Raw genomic sequence first — 3,462 nt, 5'->3', positions numbered from 1 at the left:
AGTGCATGTACGGAGCTCCTTACTTCTCCGCCATCTTGCCCCCTCTCTAAATTAGCTATTCTTAAAAGATTTTAGACTCACCTATGCATATGGCTCATTTTCTTTGGCCCATTTTAATTACTTTTACATTTGTAGCTCCATTTTATTTTATTTTATTTTTTTTCCATTATAAAACTTTACCAAGGCAATACTTTGAGTTTTTAAAGGTTTGGTTTGGCAAAGTGAAAGACTAAAAACCATGAAAACACTTCAAATTCTATTTTAACCTACCAAGTAGGATGTAAATTAAATAAATCCTCTATTACGTTAGGAAAGAGACTGCTTTCCTAAATCAGAAAAGTTGATTTCCAAGTCATGCCCTCTTATCTCTACTGCCTTGTAACCTGAAGAAGAACTAAACTTCATCAGGGTATGGCTCCTCTGGAAATCAAGGTGGGAAAAATAGTCGATATTCTGACACAGATTTGGTGGAGACTCTGAGCCAAAAGAAGACTCTGTGATTATCTAACCAAGGTACTTTTGAGAAAGAAAAGGTGTTAATTACTTGAGAACAAAAGGCATAAAATGGGACATGCGGCCACGCTAGTGATAAGGTAGTTTGAGAAACTAAATTTCTCAGTATGCCCTGCCACTTGAAAGTCAAAAGGCCTGACTGGAGCAAAGCACCCTGGTACCTGTGGTTAGCACCATTCTGACATGGAGGCTTCCACCTTACACGGGATACTTAATCAGACACAGAACACAACACCTGAGGTGAAATTTCAATCGATATTATGTCTGGGTGGTTCCTCTCTCTCCCTCACAACTGAAGTTTGCAAAGAGGTGGAGCTGGTAGAGTTGTCCACTGGTCAAAGATCCTGTTTCTTCTTGGTTTGGTGCTGCCTTTGCCTCCTCACATCACCAGCTTTCCCACTGCCACTAGACTTTTGAGGTATGGTGGGCCAGGCTTTTCCCTCCCGACTTCAGCCAACTCGTGCAACTTCATGGTGGCTTAAGTATCTTCCACAGAGGAATGTCCAGTTTTTCCAATCTGGATGTCCAAGTTCAGAAGCTTCTTGGTGAGATGCTTCAGAGACATGGTAGCATTCTCAAGGCAGTCAGCCTTCCATTTGAGGGCTGGGAGAATATGGGAGGTGTTGCAGGTGAGGGACTTGGTGTGGAAATACTAAAGGGCTTTGAGGTTGTAGATGGAATGCCGCACCACTGTCTTCTCTGTGAATATCTTCAAGATCTTGGTCTGAGTGATCTTGAAGGGTGTAGCATTCATCATGTGTTGCTTCCAGATGCCACTTCACTACGTCCAGTAGTCCACAATGCGGCAGGGGGGAAGGATGTACTCATCATAAAGCACATCTCCATGGTAGTTGACAGTGCTACATTAAGCCAAGGAACTTACATGCCCCTTGGGTCCTGTGCCCATCATCTCACAGTCAATTGCCACCATCTTCCCTGGCATCTTCTAGGATGCTCCAGAACATTTATTCTCTGAATGAATTGGGCCGAGTTCTGTAGAGCATTCTTCTGAGTAGGGTTCTTCTGGGATCCTTACTTCAAAAGGCAAGTTGAGTGGCTCCTAATCTTTGGAAGGGCACTCTGGAACTCCCATTTTGGACTTTACTATTAGATCAAGTTTTTTATTTGTCCTGTTTATAATTTTGATACATAGGGTTCTGAAATTTCCTAACATACAATTCAGACTCCATCCATCTGTATTTCTATTTTAATTTTCAATGATTTATGCAATGGCTGTGCTTTCATAGCATGAAGTTTCTACTGGAGAGGGAGTGTGTGTATGTGTCTGTGTGTCTAGTGGGGAGACAGGGGTTTCCAGATTCTCACAGAGTACATCTTTCAAATGGAGACACGAATGAAAGCATAGTTACAAAATCAGGAGACCACATTCTACATTGATAGAGCAGGTTCTCTGAAGCTCATAACTCTACCAAAGAGGAGTCAAGTTATAGGGCTGACACACTGCTGCATTCATGATTCCATTTCCCTCTAGTTAGGTGTTGAGATTGTAGTTTTCGGCCAGTTTCTGAGAATTATTATGCTCTTTTTTGTTCCTTCACTGGGACTTTTAGAACCTTAAAGTAGTTGATAAAAAGAATGTTCATGTATATCTAACAACATGAAAGGCCTTTTGTGAGCTCCATAGGAAAGAAACACTTCATATTTAAGAAGGAAAAATTAGAAAAGAGGATTCTTTCTCTCTGTCATTTCTCTCACAGACAGTTATATCTCTCCTGCTGGTAGCTTTTGAGATAAGGAGATTTGTATGAGTTGTCATGAAATTCATTATCATACATATGTGCTCTGAAAATACAATTGCAAACACTCTTCATGTGTGTCACATTTACAATAATTATCCCAATAAAATATTATCCACAAAATGACTGAAAAGAACTCCAAGTGAGAAAAGAGATGTTTTTTCATTATTGGATCATATATCAGAGCTTAGGACAATCATGTTACATAAGCCAAATACAGCCTTCTCATGAGTGACACAATTACCTTTTCACTTGAGAATGTCCACTCCTAGCCAAAAGGCCTTTCCAAGCAAGTTCACAATCCACCCAGCTCTCCAGAGTTTTCATGCTCCTTTACTATGCTGAAGAACAGCATAAATGTGGGAGTTAGAGATGTAGGGGTCTACGTTTGGCTCTGTGAACAATCCATGGCATAATTTTAATGGGTCTCAACTTTCTGGTCTATACAATAAGGCAAACAACACTACTTGAACACAGCAACATTTGGGCTTTCTGTTGCAAAAAAGTTTAAATGTGGTAATGAATATTAACATAGTTTTAAATGTATAAAATGTAGTATAAATGCAAGATGAAATTATTCTTTTTAACTCCACAGGAGAAAGAGGATCCAGTGGGGAAAATTACCATTACCCATTCCTCCCCACCCCTGGACCCTCATCAACCCTCAGTTTGTTCTCTGTACTTAAGAGTCTCTTACAGTTTGCCTCCCTCTCTGTTTGAAACTATTTTTCCCCTTCCTTTCCCCCATGGTCTTCTGTTAAATTTCTCAAATTCCACATATGAATGAAAACATATGATATCTTTCTCTGACTGACTTATTTCACTTAGCATAATACCCTCCAGTTTCATCCTCCAATATTGTTGCAAATGGCAAGATTTCATTCTTTCTCATTGCAAAGTAGTATTCCACTGTATATATAAACCACATCTTTATCCATTAATCAGTTGATGGATATTTGGGCTCTTTCCATAATTTCTCTATATCTTAAGCTAGTTACTTCTCCTTATGTTTGATTTTCTTTATTTCTTGGATTCTTTTTATTTGATGTTGGAATTTTATTTCCATCTTTCATATCCTATAGCTTTTCTTTCATATTTTCTATCTCTTTACCCTTTCCTGCTACCTTCTGGGAACGTTCTTCAATTTTATATTTAACTCATTAATTTGTTCCTTTGTTAAATTTATACTGGT

At 38.9% G+C, this 3,462-nt stretch overlaps 1 pseudogene; it reads right to left on the bottom strand.

Moving 5' to 3' along the window:
* Window positions 1-892: 892 nt before the first annotated feature.
* On the bottom strand, window positions 893-2,904 carry LOC144237348 (interferon-stimulated 20 kDa exonuclease-like 2 pseudogene; annotated as a pseudogene).
* Window positions 2,905-3,462: the final 558 nt, after the last annotated feature.

The sequence above is a fragment of the Crocuta crocuta genome, unplaced genomic scaffold (assembly GCF_008692635.1).
Source record: "Crocuta crocuta isolate KB4526 unplaced genomic scaffold, BGI_CrCroc_1.0 scaffold2053, whole genome shotgun sequence".
NCBI classification, from domain to species: domain Eukaryota; kingdom Metazoa; phylum Chordata; class Mammalia; order Carnivora; family Hyaenidae; genus Crocuta; species Crocuta crocuta.
This window is presented reverse-complemented; position numbering and strand designations above follow the sequence as displayed.